The following is a 22,702-nucleotide window of genomic DNA, read 5'->3' as shown; positions in this document are numbered from 1 at the left end:
TAGAAAACATTAGTATTTCCAAACTCACAAGAATCTGATGGCTTGAATTTCTGTCTTCTTAATTATAATTTCATTATTTTTGCTATGACATTCACTGCCCAATGTTTATTAATCTCACTAACATCTCAGAGTTAGATGCAGGTTCCTGATTCCTCAGTGGTCTGTTTTCCAGAAGGCTGCGTTCAAGCATCTTCTTTTTTTTATTATTTTTTTTGATTAGATGATCAAACAATATCACTAGAGAAGATATATGTATGACACAAATGCCAAGAAACAAAAGGAGGTAATAATGCAAAAAATAAGTTTTCTTGAGGTGCCTGGGTGACTCAGTTGGTTAAGCGGCCAACACCTGATTTTGACTCAGGTCATGATCTCAGGGTCATTGGATGGAGCCCTGTCTTGGACTCCATGCTCAACTGGGAGTCTGCTTGAGAATCTCCCCCTGTCCCTCCCCCTGTTTGCTCTCTCTCTCTCTCTCACTCCCTTTCTCTCAAATAAATAAATAAATCTAAAAAAAAAGAAGATACCCTATATACATGCTCTTCCATACTTCCTGAAATTAAAAACCTGTCTTGAAGTTACTGTCGTATTAGTACCTATTGCACTATAAGGCTGAATTTAGAAATCAACAGGCTCCACTGACCTGAAGCAAGATGTTTGCTAAATGATTACCTGTGTTATTTGTATACTTTGGACTTTGTTCAGATGATCAATGGATCCATTTCCAGGGTAGGGATTCTATATATAATGATAGGAATCACAATTGTGATTGATCTATTATCAGAATTATAAATATATATATATAATAAATATATATGTTATATATATTATAAATATAAATAATATAAATTAATATATAATGTATAAATATATAAATATATTAAATTAATATAAATAAAAAATAAATACTATAAATATAATAAATATACATTATATATTTTATATATATTAGAAATATATATACTGAATTATAAATTCAGTATTTCTGAATCTCTTTATAAACTTGTAACTGGAGAACTGACACAAATTACCTTGGGGCGCCTGGGTGGCTCAGTTGTTAAGCATCTGCTTTCGGCTCAGGTCAGGATCCCAGGGTCCTGGGATCGAGCCCCGCATCGGTCTCCCTGCTCCACGGGAAGCCTGCTTTTCCCTCTCCCACTGCCCCTGCTTGTGTTCCCTCTCTAGCTGTGTCTCTCTCTGTCAAATAAATAAAATCTGTGTCTCTCTCTGTCAAATAAATAAATAAAATCTTTAAAAATATTACCTTAAGCTTGCTCTTTGATGAAGCCAATTTGTAATAAATCATGTAAGTAAGACACAATAGCTATAAATGAATAGATTGTAAATAACTTATTCCTTGTTTCCTGTAGCCCTTTAGAAAGCTGACCTACATGGCATCATTCAGAAATGATTTTGCTTCAATGTGTGTAATCATGATCTAAAATCCACTTTTGATTTTTGGCACACTATCTGTCATCCTACCAGAAACTGATACCATGTGATGCATGTTTATCTCCCTAGTATTATAACTCATCATCTATACAACCAAATCCAGATCTTTGCTGTATCTTTTATTGAGTAAATTACTGCAATACATATCTCCTATCAGGCACTGAATGATAGTCTGGAAACTCTGACTTGATTAAATACTCATATCTTATATTTTCCATCATATCAAGATTTTTAAAAAGCAATTGAACAATATTTTGTTACCTACTTTTCTGTTATTTTTCATATATAAAATATCAGTTGCTAAAAAGACACTCTATTTTTCTTATAATTACAATTGTTCCAGAAATAGAGAAAGTGAACTGAATTGTGTTTTGGCAAATTCTACTTAAACCTTAAACAAAGACAAGGCATGTATGTGATAAGTCTAACAAACCAGCCTCAATTATATATATAACCTTTTTCAGATTTACCCTAAAAAAGTTGCTGCCTCTAACCTGTTCCCTTAACAGCAAAATAGTCATCAGGCAAACACAAATCCCTTTGTAGCTTCTTGAATGAACTTTGCTCACCTATCCCTATACATTTTGCAAGATCTGTCGGAGAATGGTGTGAATACTTTTTAGGACATTCTGGCAGCCTCAGGTAAACCATCCAACTGCATTAAATCTCAGGACCTTGATATACCATTCAGTACAATCCTCCTCCTGGTTGGTCCCTCTGTTACATCTGTCTGGGCATTTGACACCTAAATCACAGCTGTCTCTTCATTGCAAACTAGTAACAGGATACTCAAATAATCATATGTATTGTCCATCCAATCCTCCAGAATTGGTTCCCCAACTTCCTTATCATCAATAACTTCCATTTATACTTTACTTCAGTAATTCAGTAGCAGGTCCATTCTGAATTGGCGGTCTTTGGACCTTGCCACCACTATTTTGCCATCTGCACAAATTACTTAAGCACGTTGTAAATCAGTTCCCTTACCTGTAATGCTGGGGATGATCAAATAATAGCACTAAGTTCACGTTCATGTAATGAACTTCTATTCAATTTTTTCATATAAATAATTCCCAGGGTTTTATTCTTGGTTCTTTTGCCTACTGATTCTGTATAAATTAAATGACTTCATATTTCCTAAAAAATAAGATAGGCACTTGTGGATTTGGGATTGAGAGACAATTCTTAGTCTGCCACCTGCTTTCCTTTCTTAATTCCTACTGAGCCACACTCCTGCATCCACCTTATATTATAGCTACAGTGAGCATTTTTCAACGCTTTTTCATATCTCTAGTTACTGTGCTCTAAAATGCTCAACTTTCTTTCTGGAAATCCTCAAATCATTCTTCATATGCAAACTGAAGTATATTATAAGCAAAACTTCTACAGATCCACCTTAGTAAATTTGAGAACTTCCCCCCTATGCATCCACATTTATTGTTCCTGTTTTTAATTTTTAAAATATCTTCCGTTAAACTTGTTACTGATATACAACATACTACAGAACTAGGGAATTTATAAGTGCACAGCCTATTGAAATATCACACCTATGTAACCACCAATCAGGCCAAGAAGTTGACTAATACCTAGACCCATTAAATATCCATTTCCCTGCTCTTAAGTCTGTGAGTATAACATTGTATCTGAAACAGCTTATCCATTTAAAAAATACATATAGTTTAGCTTCTTCCTACTTCTAAAATTTGCAGCTAAGTTATGATCCCCATTCATTTTTCAAATTCCTATTACCTCTACCAGGAACTTTCCTGAATATTTCTCCCAAATTCTTTTTCAGGTCTTAGAAGGATATCTTACCAAGTAATCCAGAAAAAAAAAATAATATTGTTGTATTGCTTACTCAACCTGATTTGTATTTATAATATGATCTGTAATTAGCTTTAAGACCCTTTGGCATAGATGATCAAGAGGACTTTGATGGCTTTGGAAGGACTCAGAAATTTCTTTACTTGGGAACGCAGCCTAAAGACTGGCATACCACATCCCAAGTACAAATATGAAAATATTTTTGTGTAATTTAACTAGAAAGTGAATCGAATGCCACTACTAGATTTATTGTAAAGTCTTGTTAGCGCGGCCAAAAGGCCAGAGAGCTGGTGACATCTTGAAGCTTACAAATTGGGTTCAATAACTATTTCCTTGTTAGCTAATAAATGATTGCAGGTGTGACAGAATTCAGTCTGAAATTCACTTTACTTATGTCTTACTGTCTGATAGCATGCTTGGAGAAAGGAGGCTTAGAGTAAGAATTTAAAAATACCCATTACAAGCGAACAACCCTTAGGTCAGTTCACAGCAGCAGAGCAAGCCAGTCTTGGCTTTAGAATAAATATTGCATATTTGTATCCCCCCCTCCCTTCCTGCCCCGATTTGTCCTTATTAACAGGAAGCTTATTTTTCTTAAAGACCTCTCTTAATTGACCAAAATTCCAGGGCTTTCTGTATATCCAGCTAAGGTCAACCGTGCTTCCAAATATTAGAGAGAAAATTCTGGCATAGCTACTGCTTTGCAGTGACTTGAGTTAGCTGCTGGGAAACTAGACCTGCCCTTTGTAATGGACATTCATTCCCTGCTAATGTGATCTTTTGCTTGTTTCAAATCCCTGAGCACTGTGGGCGTAATTGAGCACAGCAGCCCATACACATGCAAATAATCATCCTTTTATATTCCCCCAAGCACTGGGGTCCTCCTTAGCCATATGCTTTGCTGAAGCAAACCCTCCTCCAGGAAAACTCAGTCTATTCTATTGACCGCAAGTCAATCACCGTGAGGCTCCTATCCTTCCTGAAGTGCTCCTCTCATCTGTGTCTTCTCCTCCAAACACTTCAGCCCATCAGAGGGGCCCTGCGGATTTGAACAATAAGGGTGGGAAGAGTGAGAGTAGCAACCCCAATGCTCCCAGTAGGCTACTTGCTCTGCAGTAGACGGTCCCACTCCTACCCTAGTGAGGGCTGGCAGCCGGAAGCGTTTGTGAGGAACTCCCTTTGTGAGGACACAATAGGTCCTTTTACACCCTCACCCTGTCTAAATGTGCCTTCTGGCATAACATTTGCATGAATAAAAAAGGAAAATCATGTATCTTCTTAGCAGAACAAAGATGATATGCCTCAAGGTGACTTTCTGTCTCAAGATATAGAGGACAAAGAAGAACTTGACATAAAGGTTAATCTCCTGAAAGCAATAAGGCAGAATACTTTGTGTCTATTCTTTTCCCATTTAAAATCATCTTGCATGCTGAATGATTCATTTTCCTTCAAATTAACTTTTTAAATAGATGTAAATACTAAAATTCATTTTTTGAAATTATCTTTTTGTCATCAAGCGTATCTAAATGATATCATCTATTAAACTTTTTAAATGAATTATATACATATACATTAAACATGATTTTTGAAGGAAAGAAAATGACTTTATTAGGTAACACTTAAAAGATCGATTGCATTTGATTATGTATTGTAGATTTAAAACACAGGTATTCAGCTTTTCTGTTTATGTCACCATTATACGGACACCAAATATACCTGCATAAACAGGTTATCTTAAACATTTGGCGTTTAGGGGCTCCTGGGTGGCTCAGTCAATTAAGCGTTTGCATTCAGCTCAGGTCATGATCCCAGGGTCCTGGGATCTAGTCCCGCGTCAGGCTCCTTGCTCAGTGCGAGGCCTGCTTCTCCCTCTCCATGCCACTCCCTCTGTTTGTGCTCTCTCTCTCTCTGACAAATAAATAAAATCTTAAAAAAAAAAACAAAACAAAACAGCGTTTATACTGCCATTTGAACAATTTAAACAGATTGTAGAGAAAGACTTGTCTGTGCATTATTAATTTATCCACCTACATTGAAATGCCATTTTTCAGCAGTTTTTTTATTGTGTTACTACTTATGGAAAAAAAACAAATTGGAGAGCCATGTCCTGACATATTTCAAAACTACGAATATCCTTTTTGGAGTCTTCAAGCTTGGTTTTATTCTGTAGCTCAATATTTTCATTCCTGAGTAATCTCTGCATTTCTAATTATCTAATTCCATAGCAGAGCCTGATCAATATCAGGATTGTTTCTGGATATGCCTCACAATTTTCCAGCTGAAATTTAGTTTTCAGCCATGTCCTATCTCTAGTTACAATTCTTTCAAAAGATTATCTTTCCTGGAGGTAATTTCCACTTTACATTGTACTCCATAGACATCAAGCTGCATGGGTATGCACTGTCCGTAGAAAAATAGATCTCTTGTTTCTGATATTCTCATGGTTACAGAGGCTTCTATATTGACAATAACCAAGTTCTTACAATGCATCTTTGCTGGATCCAGTAACAACCCGAAGTCAACGTTTGCCCACAACTTCCTTAGTTTATCTTGCTATCCCAAGGTTCTACCTGGTTCAGAATTCATGTCAAAATTTTCTCTCTACAATCATGAAATATAATTTAAAGTTATATTAACAGTCAGGGTGGGCTTGCATTGTATTTCCAGTTTCTGCTGTGGTGCACAATGCATATCCATAGAGCAGAGTTCTTGCTTTAACACATGGCCTAACCTCAAAACGTACGACTAGTAACCCTTCCTTCTTTTCCTGGATATATTCAGGTTCCACATAACTAAAAACTCCCTTTCTGGGTCTGCAATTACTGATAAAATGCAGTGTTCTTGGACCGAAGTGGTTACAAGCAGCTAATCCCATTCAGCGTGATGGGAAAAGCATTAAATATGGTTGTCCTGAGGGTCACTTGTTGAAATGGCTAGAAAACGGGCTTCTAGTCTATGAGGTCAGTAAGAAATGTAGAAACTTAGAGTAAAGGTGTAGATACAGTGTAAGAATAAATAAAAATGTCTGTCCATTTAAAAGGGCAAAGAGATAGTTTTCCCTGACCAAGACTTCCTTAGTGTTCCTTCAGCTTGATTCAACTTTAGAGAGGTTTCTTCCTAAGTCTAGGCCCCTGACCTCCCTTTACTTAGAGTGTTTACTTTAGGAAATGTAATATGTAAATCCATTCTCCACTCATTGAGATGCAAATTTCCTCCCAGCCTTTTGCCAGTTTTATAACCCAAGAATGTCTTTCTCAAGGAACTGGGAGCAATCCCTTAGAAATGTAATCATAAGAAAGATAGAGCCCCTCTCACCCAGTCTCTGTGGGAGGATGAGAGCCTAACTTTGGTAAGTACCAATTAGCGAGCATACCTGGTCTAATCACATTGACCTACCTCCCCAAAGTGTCATCCAGGACTTTTCCACCAGCTGAACCCAGCACTTACCAGCTCTCCCACATTTACTTTCAGCAGAGCTAGTTCAGTCCCTCCTTCCTATTGGCAGTAGTCTTGAGTAAAGTCTTTCTTGCCTGTTAATTCAATCAGGTACAATTTTTTCTTTGGCATTCCCTCCACTTTTGCTTAGACTGCTTCCTTGAAGTAACATATCAATCTGAGTCCTTTCTCTGACCAGTGGAATAAGAGATCTCCCTGGAGACTGAGCTTGTTTTCCAGGTTTTACGGTATAGGGTTACCTTCAAGTTTGTTGACCAGATAACCTCTAGATACGTAAAAACGCACCACTGGAATTAGCTCACTATTCTTTCAAAAGACGTATAGGTAGGTATAGGTTTTAGTCTCTCAAGAAGTTTAGGGAATGTATTTTTTTTTCTTCTGCTGTGCTGTATAAAGTTTCTGAGATCTTGTTTCAATTCTGTATTCCCTTTTGTGCAAACTTACATGCATGTTAGTAATGTTTACTTAGGTAGAAAGAATAATGATTTCAAAAAGATCTCTAGTCCTAATCCCCAGAACTGGTGAATGTGTTACATAGTAAAAGGGATTTTGCACGGGGCGCCTGGGTGGCTTAGTTGGTTAAGCGACTGCCTTCGGCTCAGGTCATGATCCTGGAGTCCCTGCATCGAGTCCCGCATCGGGCTCCCTGCTCGGCGGGGAGTCTGCTTCTCCCTCCAACCCTCCCTCCTTTCATGCTCTCTCTCTCTCAGTTTCTCTCTCTCAAATAAATAAATAAAATCTTAAAAAAAAAAGGGGGGGGATTTTGCAGATGTGAATAAATTAAGGATTTGATATGAAGGATTACCCAGGTGTGCCCCATGTCACAATAATCCGTGTAAGGGGAAGAGAAGCAGACGAGGCAGAGGCAGGATAGGAGCTATGATGACAGAAGCAGAGGTGGGAGGAATGAAAGTCTCTGAGCCAATGTGGGTAAGCTTCCAGAAGCTGAAAAAAGCAAGGAAACAGCTTTCCCCACTACAGTCCACCAAGTATGCAGCCCTGCAGACATCCTGATTTTAGGATTTCTGACGTGCAGAACTGTAACTGAATACCTTTATATGGCTTGATACACTAACTATATAGTATTTTGTCACAGCAGAATAAGCAATAAATATACATACTCAATCATCAGTTGTGCTCTTTTTCTCTTCTACATTGTTACAGAAGAGTCTTTGGGCTGGCAGGATTGTTTTATTTCCCTGACAGTGTAGAAATAGAGGATGTATCATCATATGATGAATGTAAATAATAGTCTGCAAGCTCCCGTGATGGTTGTACTGAATGTTTGTCTCCCCAAAATTCATTTATTGCAATTATAACCCCCAAGTGGTGATGTTAGGAGGTCAGGACTGAGAAGAGATCAACACATAAGGGTGGAATACTCATGAATGGGATTACTGCCCTTATCAAAGAGATCCCAGATAACTCTCTCATCCTTTTTTATACCCTGTGAGGACACAGTGAGAAGACCTTTTCTGAATTGAGCCCTCACCAGACACTGAATCTGCTGGCAACTTGATCTTGGAGTTCCCAGCCCATAGGACTATGAGAAATACATTTTGTTGCTTAGGCCACCCAGTGTATGATGCTTTGTTAGAGTAGCCCGAACCGACTAGACTATGGTGTTTCATCATTTCTTCTATAATGCAAGTCTAAAGTTACTTGTGTTTTATTGGTTAATAAAACACTTAAAATTCTGGAGTGAGCCCCTTTGGTAATAGTAGCTAGCAAAACATAGTGCATTTTAAAAGAAATATATGTACAGCATTTTCTTTTTTGGTAGCTCATGATGAACAAATTATTTGTTGACATTAGGCATCTACCATGACAGAGAAAGGTAGTGGGTATATCATTGGTGTCATGAGACCAGACAACTCAAATCTGCTGAAGAAACATCACCATCCACTCCAACAGTAAGTACTTATTGTAAGAACATGGTGAAAATATTGCAAGTGCAAGTGCAGAAATAATTTTCATATCACTCTGAAGATCCATTTTTATTTAGGTCAAATGATTCTTTTTCTAAATTAATTCTGATCATTTTAATCAAAGGTTTTTTTTGTGTACTTAGAAAATTGAATTGGTATTTGTGAATTTATTAGAATAAGAAAATATTTGCAAACAGATAAAGGCAGACAGTTTTATAACAATATCATCTAAAGCGTTAAGTAAAAAATCGGGTAACTGCAAAAATGGTTCAAATATATTCATCCAATTTATGAAATCAAAGTAAATCTTTTGAAAGAACATTTCATTAAAGGTGGATTATATGACATTTTAAAATGTTATAAATTTAGTTAAAAATTACATCAATAGGGACGCCTGGGTGACTCAGCCGGTTAAGCGTCTGCCTTTGGCTCAGGTCATGATCCCAGGGTCCTGGGATCGAGCCCCGCATCGGGCTCCCTGCTCCGCAGGAAGCCTGCTTCTCCCTCTCCCACTCACCCTGCTCCTGTTCCCTCTCTCACTGTGTCTCTCTCCCTCAAATAAATAAATAAAATCTTTAAAAAAAATTACATCAATAATAAAATTATTTTCGTAATGATAAAATGCATTCTAAATTTGGTGAGACAAACAACATTTTTTATTAAATTCAGAAAACTATAGAGCCAAATGACTTTGCGATAGGTTGTGGAAAATACGTAACTCCTGACTCTATCCAAACAAGATGTAATGTTCTACCAATCAATGAGAAGCTTAAGTTATTAAAAGCTACATGCACACACCACAACTTTATTTTTTTGCTTTCATTTCAATTATTTTTTTATTATGTTCAGTTAGCCACCATATAGTACATCATTAGTTTTTGATGTAGTGTTAAGTGATTCATCAGTTGTGACAACACCCAGTATTCATCACAACACATGCCCTCCTTAATACCCATCACTCGGTTACCCCATACCCCCACCCCCCTCCCTTCTGTAAGGCTCAGTTTGGACTCTGGGAAACAACTTGTTTACTTTAATAGGAGAAACAGCTTGTTTATTTTAATAGAAGGAACCTAATGCTGATGCTGAATAAACAAAAATACTCCAGCATAAGAATGTTCACTTTCTGTTTTTGCTGCTCATTATTAATTAGAATTTAAGAAATTATAAAATTTGGATGAATTAGTGACATGCAGTGGCATTCAATTTTTTTTTTTTTTTTCCTAAATCGTCTTTAAAGATTCCTTTGGTGGGGTAGAGGTAGGGATTGTGGCATGATTTACAATGAAAACACAGCATTGAATAGATAAAGTTGTACTGAAATCACTGAATAGTGGAGAATACACATGAATTTAAATAAGTTCTTCCTTTTTATGCTTTCTTTCCACAGGGATATTTCTTTTTTGCCACACTTCTAGAGTTTTTGGTTCCATCCAGTCATTCCTTTGTCCTCTGTAACTCTTGAGATATCTCTTGATGTATTTTTATTCAAGGTACATTAAGAATAAACAATCAATATGTAGAATACAGGAGAATTTTCATTAGTTATACCTATTTAACCAATAATCATTACATGTGTAAAGAAAGATGGTTAAATTTGAATATATCAAATGCAATTGGCAAAAGCCAATTTTCCTTTTCCTCTCCTCCATGATTTCTGTTCAACACAATATGGTTTTAGATACTCTGAGTTAAATGCTATCAGTATTTATGGACAGAAAAATTCAATTTTTCCAGTTACAATTTTCATGAGTTTGATATTCAGTAGGGAAAGAAATAGGAGGGGCATCTGGGTGGCTCAGTCGTTAAGCATCTGCTTTTGGCTCAGGTCATGATCCCAGGGTCCTGTGATCAAGCCCTGCATAGGGCTCAATGCTCTGAGGGAAGCCTGCTTTCCATCTCCCACTCCCCCTGCTTGTGTTCCCTCTTGCTGTGTCTCTCTCTGTCAAATAAATGAATAAAATCTTAAAAAACAAAAGAAATAGGAAACTACATCAAATGTATAGGGCTACAAAAAATAAATCACAGTCATGCAAGGGAAAAAAGAATCAAGGAAGAGTGCAGGAGAGTCTCCTTTTGTCTTTCAAGTCTCTGTGGTGTTTCTCTGGCTTTCAGGCTGTGAAATCATTCTTCATTCCTTCTTTCAGCTGGACAATCATTCACTCCAGGGAGTAAGTCCACATGGGGTCAAACCCAGAGGTGTGCAGAAAGAGAATCCCTGTAGATTTTTTTTGTTTTTCTCCAAAAGTCTCACTCTGGTTTTTGACTGAAGGCAGAGGGGGGAGGGGAACACACCTGACAATTATCCTGAGAGTATTTTTTTAAAAGGAAAAATTTGACTAGAAGGAAAAAAAAAATTAAAAAGATACACTTTCCCAGTCTCTCTTTAATTAAAGATTTCACATTTTTGTTGATTGTTAGAATCACCTAAAATATCCTTTGAAGTTATTAAGTGGAAATTTATCCTGTGGATTAAGATAAGAAAAATTCCTAAGAGACAGAACTTAACTCCAGAATTTTAACTTTGGACAACAATAAATACCTATATATCCAAAGCATTCGGAAATGCAGTGTCAAAAATTAATAAATCTTTTATAAAAACATCTATATGATTGCATGCTACAATCAATTATTTTGAAATATCATGGTGATAAAAAATTTTTATGGTGATAGAAATTTGTACAGAAATATACACAAGTAATATAAATATGTGTTTGCTTTTTGACTTTTTTTCAGTATTATCCTCTTATATAGGAAGCAGCAGCCTCTAAGGTTTTTATCTCATTATAAATAACAGTGTTAAATAATACATTTGTTTCATATCAATGGAAAATCTGAATGATTTGAAATTTATTAGTGGAGGAAATGGGGATTGCTGGTTCTGGTCTGTTTGGTTACTACGAAAATTATCCACTAAAAACTTAGATATACTAAATAAAGAAGAATAAACATTGAGTAAGCTATACCATGCTCATGGATGGAAAGATATAATGGTGTTACCAAGATTTATTGCCCCCAAAATAGTTCTATAAAATAAATGGGATTCCAAAACCCAAATACTTTTGTAACAGACCTCTCCAAAAACTCATATGAATAAATGAAGGCCCTCACATAATCAAGTATATTTAAAGGTTTAAAAAAAGAGTGACTCCCCCAGTAAGATATTTGGATTTATTATCAAAATGTAATACTTAAAACTGTACATCGTTGGCACTAAAAACTTACAGAAACATGCCCATGTATAATTAGAATTTTGGTATATAACATTAGGCATGTCCCATATAATCTAAAATCACAATATCAGTGTTATTACAGCAATTACATTATAATTATGAAAACTCAAAACTTTATTCAACAGATGTCTTCTCCCTCACACCTTCAGTGTTGCTCCTCATTGAAAGCCTATCATGAAAATAAAAGGATATAATATGCTAGGTCCTTTCCTCTATTCTAACTGCACCCCTCCAACCTTGGTTTAATACCATCCGGGATAGAGTAAGAATTGATTGGGGGGGGGAGAGAGTCTTATTGGTGGCTAGAGTTGTAATGCTTCACTAGGTCCTTTTTGGATATAGAGACTGGCATCAGTCCTAGTCAGATACTATTTTAAATACATCTGCTTTCTCTTCTTTTGTATCATCGCTTCCCTTCCTGAAGTTTGCTAATCATGTAGTCATCCATTTTGCTGACTTTTTGGTTAGGAACACATTTTGTGGTTTGAGAATTTTTGGATGATACAGGTAATCTGAATCTGGAACACAAGTGCACTTGAGGGGGGAGCCTGGGTGGCTCAGTCATTAAGCATCTGCCTTTGGCTCAGGTCATGATCCCAGCATCATGGGATCGAGCCCTGCACTGGGCTCCCTGCTCAGCGGGAAGCCTGCTTCTCCCTCTCCCACTCCCCCTGCTTGTTTTCCCTCTCTCGCTGTGTCTGACTCTGTCAAATAAACAAATAAAATCTTAAAAAAAAAAAAAAGAAAGAAATCAAAATTCTTGGGGCGCCTGGGTGGCTCAGTCCTTAGGCGTCTGCCTTTGGCTCAGGTCATGATCCCAGGGTCCTGGGATCGAGCCCCGCATTGGGCTCCCTGCTCAATGGGAATCCTGCTTCTCCCTCTCCCACTCCCCCTGCTTGTGTTCCCTCTCTCGCCGTGTCTGACTCTGTCAAATAAATAAATAAAATCTTAAAAAGAAAATGTACTTGAGGCCCAGTTTGTGGTTACATATTCTTGGTTGGTTTGTTTCCTTCACCCAATACCTGTTTTCAGGCAGGAAAATTCTCTTTGCAGATCATTTTGCAGGATGAACTTATATTTATTTCACCCTTATTTGAGGTTTGGATCTTTTTGGTCCATATTCATGCGAAAGCTTTTATTTGACCCTGAACTTTGGGCAGGTTCCAGATTTTACCTCCTTTTGTCTCAATTCCATGTGACCTTATATATATAAATTCACTATGGCTCAGCAGAGGTTTCAAATGTAATATCAAGGTCAGAAATAAGCACCACTCAACATTCACAGTCCTATTTGTTTTTGGCTTCTGAGCATATTTACTTTTTTTTTTAATCATTTTTCTTTTTTTCTCTGTCTCCATATCCATCTCTCATTTTCACTGTATTTAGTGATTGTATTTGTGATAAAATTAAGTGTGCCATTCTGCAGGACATGGAATTCTTTTGCCCTGTTGTTATTATACTTTGTGGTAAACAATCCAGATTCTGACAAAAGATTCAGATAATAATTACTCTTTTAATTTATTATTATAAATATTCCAGAGGACACACATGATAGGATGAAGTAAGTACTAGTCACATGTTAGTTTAAATACATCCACTTTTCTTCTTCTGCATCATTTCCTCCATTACTGAAGTTAATCGCATGCTCATTTTTATTTCCATGTAGGTTGAATGAAACAACATGAACCCAGTTTTAAAAATGTACTTGTTCATTGTTTTGAGAAATGCCATGTTTAACATTGGCTATGCTGGGGAAAAGCGATCTGGAAAATCATAGCACTCTTATGAACTTGGGAGGAATATAATAGAAGGCTAAATCTATCCTCCTACTAAGTTATATTTTAAATCTTTTTTGTTCATGTCCCTGAAGACAGTAATGTAATTAGTGTCAAAGTTTTCAAGCAAGGCTACTTGCTATTAACAAGCCAAAGGGCAATAATTCCTATCAGTCAATGGTTAAAAATAACAGTTGTTCTATTCAGCAACACTGATCTCAAGTTTTATACATCCCTATGTTGTAGTAATATAACAGACTTAAAATTCTACCTAGAATATAATGCTTACACTAATACAAAAAGATCTTGGGAAGTGAATATTTTCTTTGTGAAACACTACAATAGCCAAGATATGGAAACAATCTAAATGTCCATGGATGGATGACTGGATAAAGGTGTGTTATACATATACAATGGAATACTACTCAACCATAAAGAGAATGAAATCTTGCCATTGCAACAACTTGGATGGATGTTGAGGGTATTATGCTGACTGAAATAAATCAGACAGAGAAAGAAAATACTGCCTGATTTCACTTATATGTGTAATCTAAAACAAAGAAACAAAATGAAACCCAGACCCATACAGAGACCAAGTTGGTGGTTGCCAGAGGGTAAGAGGGTGGGAGAGGGGATCAAAATGGGGAAAGGAGATTAAGAGGTATAGAGTTCCATTTATAAGATAAATAAATCATGGGAATGTAATGTACAGCAATAAATTGTATTAATTTTATAAAGTGACAGATGTTACCAAGACTTATTGTGGTGACCATTTAAAAATGTATACAAATATATACAAATGTGGAACCACTGTGTTTTATACCCAAAACTAATATAATATTGTATCTCAGTTATACCTCAGTAAGAAAACAAAAACAAAAACAAAAACCTCATTGAATGAAAAAGTAAAAAAAAAAAAAAAAAAAAAGGATACACTTTGGTTTCTTTAGGATCAAAGGAGTTGCAACAGAAGACATTATTTACATGGTCTAAAAAAACAAAATTTGCTTGTACCATTTCTGGAAGAACCACATTTGGTCCTATCCCTTGTTCTGCATTAGATTTTATAATAAATTTCATTATTTGCTTGATTCTGCTACATATATTCCTGGTCTGATGCCACAATAAACTAAACTTTGTTCATTGATAATATAATGCTTTTCAAATATCCAATTATAGTATATAAACACACTGAATTTTGTTACATCTCATCTATTTTCTCATAGAGTAATTAAGAATGCAGATTAACAATATAAAAAGAAAACATTTTTCTAGTAGGTCTGATGTATCTTTTATTTTAAGAATTTTTTTTTTATGGGGCACCTGGGTGGCTCAGTCATTAAGCATCTGCCTTCGGCTCAGGTCATGATCCCAGGGTCCTGGGATCAAGCCCCACATCGGGCTCTCTGCTCAGTGGGAAGCCTGCTTCTCCCTCTCCCACTCCCCCTGCTTGTGTTCCCTCTCTGTGTTTCTCTGTCTAATAAATAAATAAAATCTTAAAAATCCCGAATTTTTAAAAAATTTATTCATTAGAGAGAGTGCGTGTGAGAGTGAGAGTATAAGCGGTGGGTGGGGGTGGAGAGGGTCAGAGGGAGAGGGAGAGCAGACAGGGAGTCCGGCGTGGGGCTGATCCCAAGACTCTGGGATCATGACCTGAGCTGAAGACAGATGCTTAACTGACTGAGCCACCCAGGCCCCCCTTGATATGTATTCTTATTCTTATGCTGTTGGGTGGAAAGTAGGGAATTGGCTAGATTTGGAGGCCAAAAGAAAATGCCATCAAAAAAATTGCTTTGACTAATGCCCCTGTACCTGATATTTCCCACCCCCCACCATTCAAAGTTTGATTCCAATGGTTCATCATCTCATCGCCTATTAATGTGACCAACCAGATTTCTCTTGGTCAGATTAATTATACTATGTCAGTTTTGCTTTTATTTAGACCAACTAACCAACCTTCTGTATGTTCCGAGCAGCAACTATGACCACATTATTTCTAAGAAAATGCCCCTATGTGCACATTTGCATTTTATTGGATACTTTCACACCTGTCCTTGCCTATCCCATTATACAGGTGTTCTCATCTATTCTGAGATCCATACCATTCCTTTTAAAAACTACTCTCCTCTTACCTCCATGAATATGCAGTTCTTTCTAATTTCTCCAATTTGTCTAGGACAAAAGTATTGCAAATAATTAATTAGTACTTGATGTTTATTTTTCCAATAAATGAATTTTCAAACAGTTATTTTATTTCTAAATGGTAAAGGCAATAGCAAAAAAAAATGAACAATATTGAATGAATTGCAGATATGCATCTACTATCTATGGTATGGGGGGCAATTTTGCCTTTCATGTATTTATATATTTCTTGATATCTGAGATTTTTATGTTGGAAAAAAAGAGAGCTACAATTTTATCACATGATATTAGCAATCAATTTGTTAAACCTTTCAAGTGGTTTGTCTCTCTAAATGTCACCAACAGGTTCACTGAAACCACATCTAATAACCATTAGTTGCTATTTCCAGGTATTATTTTATTTCATAGAGATTTTATCTACTTAAAAGTAAAAGCATCTAAGAATTTCCATTTTTTAGTCTACAATATAATGAGGAGAACTGAGCACAAGTTGCATTTTCATCCAGAATACATAGAGGTAAACTTTATTTTTTTTTAATTTTTTTTTATTTAAATTCAATTAGCCAACATATGGTACATCGTTAGTTTCATATGTTGTGTTCAATAATTCATCAGTTGCATATAACACCCAGGGCTCATCATATCATGTGCCCTCCTTAATGCCCATCACCCAATTACCCCATCCCTCCACCAACTCCCTCTCCAGCAACCCTCAGTTTGTTTCAATAGTTAAGAGTCTCATAGTTTTTCTCCCTCTCTGATGACTTCCCATTCATTTTCCCCCCCTTCCTCTATGATCTTCTGCATTGTTTCTTATATTCCACATATGAGTGAAACCATATGATAATTGTCTTTCTCTGATGGACTTATTTTGTTTAGCATAATACCCTCCAGCTCCATCATTGAAAATGTAAGTAATCATCCTTTCTGATGGCTGAGTAATATTCCATTGTATATATATACACCACTTTTTCTTTATCCATTCATCTACTGATGGATATTTCAGCTCTTCCCACAGTTTGGCTGTTGTTGGCATTGCTGCTATAAACATTGGGGTGCAGATGCCCCTTCAGATCAATACATTTGTATCTTTGGTGTAAATACCTAGTAGTGTAATTGCTGGGTTTAGGGTAGTTCTATTTTTAACTTCTTGAGGGACCTCCATACTGTTTTCCAGAGTGGCTGCACCAGCTTGTATTCCCACCAACAGTGTAGGAGGGTTCTCCTTTCTCTGCATCCACGCCAACAACTGTCATTTCCTGACTTGTTAATTTTAGCCATTCTGACTGGTGTGAGGTGGTATCTCATTGTGGTTTTGATTTGCCAAGTGATGTGGAGCATTTTTCCTGTGTCTGTTGGCCATTTGTATGTCTTCTTTGGAGAAATGTCTGTTCATGTCTTCTGCTCATTTCTTCACTGGATTATTGTTTTTTGGGTGTTGAGTTTGATAAGCTCTTTATAGATCTTGGATACTAGCCCTTTATCTGATATGTCATTTGCAAATATCTTCTCCCATTCTGTAGGTTGCCTTTTAGTTTTGTTGACCATTTCCTTTGCTTGCAGAAGCTTTTTATCTTGATGAAGTCCCAATAGTTCACTTTTGCTTTTGTTTCCCTTGCCTTTGGAGACGTGTCTAGCAAGAAGTTGCTGTGGCTGATGTTGAAGAGATTGCTGCCTATGTTCTCCTCTAGGATTTTGATGGCTTCCCTTCTCACATTTAGGTCTTTCATCCATTTTGAGTTTATCTTTGTTTATGGTGTAAGAAAATGGTCCAGTTTCATTCTTCCACATGTGGCTGTCCAGTTTTCCCAACTACATTTGTTGAAGAGACTGTCCTTTTCCATTGGATATTCTTTCCAGCTTCGTCGAAGATTAGTTGACCATAGAGTTGAGGGTCCATTTCTGGGTTCTCTATTCTGTTCCATTGATCTATGTGTCTGTTTTTGTGCCAGTACCTACTGTCTTGATGATCACAGCTTTGTAATAGAGCTTGAAGTCCGGCATTGTGATGCCACCAACTTTGGTTTTCTTTTTCAACATTCCTGTGGCTATTCAGGGTCTTTTCTGGTTCCATACAAATTTCAGGATTATTTTTTCCAGCTCTGTGAAAAATGTTGATGGTGTTTTGATAGGGATTGCATTGAATGTGTAGATTGCTCTGGGTTGCATAGACATTTCAACAATATTCTTCCAATCCATGAGCATGGAATGTTTTTCCATTTCTTTGTGTCTCCAATTTCTTTCATAAGAGTTCTGTAGTTTTCAGATTATTTTACCTCTTTGGTTAGGTTTATTCTTAGGTATCTTATGGTTTTTAGGGCATTGTAAATGGGAGTGATTCCTTAATTTCTCTTCCTTCTGTCTCATTGTTAGTGTATAGAAATGCAACTGATTTCTGTGTATTGATTTTATATCCCATCATGTTGCTGAATTCCTGTATGAGTTCTAGAAATTTTGGGGTGGAGCCTTTTGGGTTTTCGACATAAAGTATCATGTCATCTGCAAAGAGTGAGAGTTTGACTTCTTTTTTGCAGATTTGAATGCCTTTTAATTCTTATTGTTGTCTGATTGCTGAGGTTAGGACTTCTAATACTATGTTGAACAACAGTGGTGAGAGGGGACATCCTTGTGTTTCCTGACAGAGGTAAACTTTATAAACAAATATCACAGTTATTCTGAGAAACAGAAGGATGGGCTTTTCAAAGAGATAACTTTTTCCAATTCTAATTACTTACATATCAACACCATCAAAAAGTTGAGAGCAAACATAAACACATGGACACACACACACAACACACACACAGAAATATAGAATTCTAAGTTCTTCTCAGAAATGAGTAAGCCTGAAGTAAGCATCTGGTTAGTGATGTGTTTTATAATAGTGTTTCCATAAAGGGAATAGGTTATTTTTAGGAGTGGTTGCTCCTCTAGATGGCATAAAAAAAATATTCAAAATGCAATTTTCTGAAATATAGTATGGGTTTTCCTTTTATTTAAATGTATTTACATACTCAACTAATTTTTATATGTTTTATTGACCAATATTATTTTATATTTATATATAAATATATATAATAAATATATTATATATTTATATATAAATATATATTTTATAATATTGGTCAATGTGAAAATGCTTGTCTTTTAGGAATAATGCAGCTAAATCTATTTTATTATTGTTTTGATAATTTATTATTTGTTTTGATAATTGAATATGAGAATTATTATAAAGTGCATTAAAACAATACATTATAAAAATATATTATCAGTGTATTCTCCACATGTGAAATTAATTATTGAAAAAATAAGATACCACCCCCAGAGTAGAGAGTAAGCATTATATCTCATATGATTTCTTTTAAACTTAAGCCTTGGGTGCCTGGGTGATCGGTTGAGTGTCCAACTCTTGGTTTGGGCTCATGTCATGATCTCATGGGTGGTGGGATTGAGACCCATGTTGAAGCTCTGTGCTCAGTGGAGAGTCTGCTTGAGGATTCTCTCTTTCTGCACCTCCCCCACTCTCTCTCAAATAAATACATAAGTCTTTTAAAATTAAATAAATTTAAGCCTTTATTATTTGGAATGTTAAACAATATTCTCTGATTTCTACTTTTTAAAACTTTTCTAGCTTTAGTGAGATATAATTGACACAGGACTTGATTTTTTTTGAATAGGGAGTATATTAGCAATACAATATATTGAATATTGAACATGTTGTCTAATTTATTTTATGATCTTTTTACATTTTGAAAGATTTATTGGAATTATTTATCATTTTTTAAGTGACTCTGGGCATGTTTAACAATGACACTCCCTTTGTCCTACCAGTTCAGATGGGATCTTTCTGAACTCTTTACCATAAGTACCTGGTAGAGTTATTGGTGGTAAAATTCATGAAAGTATGGGGACCCCTAAGTCTATGCCTCCAGGAGTTACTCATTTTCAATTTAATCCACACTCACCTTTCATAATATTTGTCAAATTATAATTTATATGTTCCTAACATTTTATAGTTCTAGGAACTTTTGTTCCAGATAAGCAAAGTCTCAGTTGTATTTTTCTGGATATGCATGTCTCTCCAAATGTTGGGATGACAGTTTACCTTTGACTTCAGATTGCTGAGGTCCCAAGACTTTCAGTTTGACTATTTTTTTCCTTTTTGTAAGGACAGGATTAATGTCTTCTGAGTTCTTTACATTATCAGAGGTGAAACTGGAAGATTGTTTATTTTTCATTACTGCTATACAAAACAAAAAGTATCAGCAGAGGGTTTGAATTTTTTTTGTTATTAAATAAATACATATAGTTGTGCTCTTGTATCTGTTTCTTTTTTATTTTATATTTTCTTTAGCAAGAAAGCATAAATTTTACTGTTAAATATGTAGATCCAAATTATGAGGGAAAATCTGAGTAGATCAGTATTGCATTAGCCCAAATGTATTTTTTATTATTAAACAATGTGCGCTATTTTAATGTTGAATAACCAGTTTTGGTTACTTTTTGAAACCACAGAATAACATTGTTTATCAGCGATAGCAGCTGATTGACTCATTGGAGATTTACTATACATATATGTTATTTCTGGGGAAACCAGATTCCCAGGAAGTAAGGAGAAAGGTTTCCAGAAAATAAAGCTACAATATATGTGTGTCATACCACTATTTAGGTAGACTTTTAAGTTGGTGTAAGGATGTTAAAAAGTATGCCCTGCAGTATAACAGTTATTTTAGAGAGATAGAAGAAAAGTAGATAAGTAATAAATTTAAGAAAATGACAAAAAGTCATTAGAAATACTACTGACTATGATGATTTTCAGATTTCTGTCATTAAAAAATACAATAGCCCATATTTTTCAAATATGTATCGGTTAACTAACTGTGGTTTTCAGATATTATTATTATTTTCATAGAAGATGAATACTTTAGGGATGCCTGGGTGGCACAGTCATTAAGCGTCTGCCTTTGGCTCAGGTCATGATCCCAGAGTCCTGGGATCCAGCCCTGCATCAGGCTCCCTGCTCCGCGGGAAGCCTGCTTCTCCCTCTCCCACTCCCCCTGCTTGTGTTTGTACTCTCACTATCTCTCTCTCTGTCAAATAAATAAATAAAATCTTAAAAAAAAAAAAAAGAATACTTTAAAAAATCTTCCCTTTGTCATCACATGAACTATATATACTCATGTCTAAATAGCTTGAATCTATTAATGCTAATATTTATAAATAAAATTCACAATTTCTAAATTGACAAACTAAATGGAACAACTTTTTTAAAAGTTGTTTAATTATTTTTATATACTGTTACTTGTGCTTTTAATATATTTCTGTCTTCCTTATTCCCAGGAGCTTAACCTATATACTGTTATCCAAATATTTTCACCCAGTTACCCACATGTAACACGAGATCTGGACTAGCCCATTCAGAGCTTCTTTGTCCCCTAATGACATGTTAACATGAATATTAAATATGGCCATTCAGAGAAAAACCACGGGACTTTTACTTGGAATTATGCTTCACATACACTTTTCAAGCTTATGGCGAATATGGCTGGATATTTAGTGGGTATTCAAATTTATCTTGAGAACTTTAAAGCCAGGAAAAAACCAAACTGCAGAAAACAGATTAAAGAAATGGAAAGAATCTGGGACTGGAGTGACATCACTGATTTCTTTTGATCTTCTGAACACACAGATACATTGACCGAAATATTGTCCTTAATTTTTATGCATATAAGTCAGTTTGAATCAAGTGTCTTGCTATCAAACATATCTGTTCAAAGATGATTATTTCAACAAAGATAAAATCATGATTTGCCTCCTACAGATCTGAAATGAGCATGTATTAAAAGTTTTTTTAGCTCATTATTAATGATGAAATGAAGCAGACGTTTACATAAAATTTAAAGAATGCCAAAAGCAGACACAGTTATGGACCAAGCATATTAAACTAAACTTGCTAATGTCGGCTAAACTTTTTTTTTTTTTTCTTTTTCCCATGGGGAAGGAGTGTGAATCTCTTCACAGGACAGAATTATTTGCATCTGCATTGCCATTAATTCTCCGTAAAATACCTAGTTTAATATAGTTCAAAGGCAGCAAAAGTCTAGAAGCAGATAAGCCAGAAGTATGTGACCATTATAAACAGTGACTGATTTTCCATTGCAGACATTGTAATGGTAAATTAAAACTATTTCTCTGATTATAAATGGATAGATCACTTTCCCTGTTTCTCCATCCTCTTGAAGTGTTTCCCTGTAGACATAGTGAATCTGACTGTAACATAGTATATAGAGATAAATCTCATTAAAGACTAAGCCCTGTCTCCAGTTTTTACAATGTATATTTATCTCCAGGTTTTCAGGCCAGATAACTTCTAGATATGTTAAAATGTTCCACCAGAATTAGCTCTGAGAAGTCTCTAAGGAGATGTACCGGAGACTATCAAAAAGCCTTTGTCTCTTGAGAAGATAAAAGAAATTTTATTGTTCTTTCTTCTGTTTTACTGTTTAAACTTGTGTGATTGTCTGTTTCATATGAATGAAAATATGAATGCTTACTGAGTAATTAACTGTTTATCTCTCTTCCACGTTGGTACAGAAGTATTTCTTGCTAGCAGAAATGTTTTATTTCTCCAACAATATACAGAAATAATTTTTGCTTATTCCATATTTACTTACATATCTTAGTTGATACATATGCTTTAGGGATTATAATTTTTAGATGTCTAAAAAAAAGAGAGGTGACTATGGATCAATTTTTGCCAAATTTTCATTTTAATGTAGTTCTTTAAAAAGTAATTTACTCTTTTGTTATTTATTAGTTATGATAGTCTTATTTTGACTTTATTTTATTGTTATGTGTCTTAGAAAACAATCTCTTGATTTGAGATATTCAAATA

The sequence above is a fragment of the Mirounga angustirostris genome, unplaced genomic scaffold (genome assembly GCF_029215605.1).
Source record: "Mirounga angustirostris isolate CCGP_5_RB_7025 unplaced genomic scaffold, mMirAng1.0.hap1 SCAF_3, whole genome shotgun sequence".
In the NCBI taxonomy this organism is placed as follows: domain Eukaryota; kingdom Metazoa; phylum Chordata; class Mammalia; order Carnivora; family Phocidae; genus Mirounga; species Mirounga angustirostris.
Note: the sequence above shows the minus strand (reverse complement) of the source record.